The sequence below is a fragment of the Phaethon lepturus genome, unplaced genomic scaffold, assembly GCF_000687285.1.
Source record: "Phaethon lepturus isolate BGI_N335 unplaced genomic scaffold, ASM68728v1 scaffold27252, whole genome shotgun sequence".
In the NCBI taxonomy this organism is placed as follows: Eukaryota; Metazoa; Chordata; class Aves; order Phaethontiformes; family Phaethontidae; genus Phaethon; species Phaethon lepturus.
Window position 1 is genome coordinate 3,545 of NW_010525965.1, and position 449 is coordinate 3,993.

The following is a 449-nucleotide window of genomic DNA, read 5'->3' on the forward strand; positions in this document are numbered from 1 at the left end:
TTGTCACCGCTCCCTGGGCTGGTCTGTTGTTTTTTTCCCCTCTTTTCTGCTACAGCTATGTCGCTGCCGCAGCTCTTTCCCCCCTCCCCTTGGGGCTCTCTTCCATGGGAAAGTTTCCCCGCGGGTCAGGAGCAGAGGGAAGGGGGAGGATGGAGAGGGAGAGGAAAGAGGCCAGGCTGCGACAGAAGGCTGACGGCAGAGCCAGACAAAGGGGAAAACCAGGCTCATTAAACGCCCACCCCCTTGAAAAAAAAAAGTGTCTTTGGAGGGTAGGGGTCTGGAGGGGCCCTTTCTCATGGGGCCTGAATGGCTTTTCTTTGGGCCTTTTGCAGTCCCCACCCATCCCCTGCCACCAAGATAAAGAGCAGCCTCAGCCTCGTCATTGAGATGCAGGAGCCAGCCCGTCCCCGCTCCAGTCCCCGGGCACCCGTGGGGAAGGCGAGGGGCCC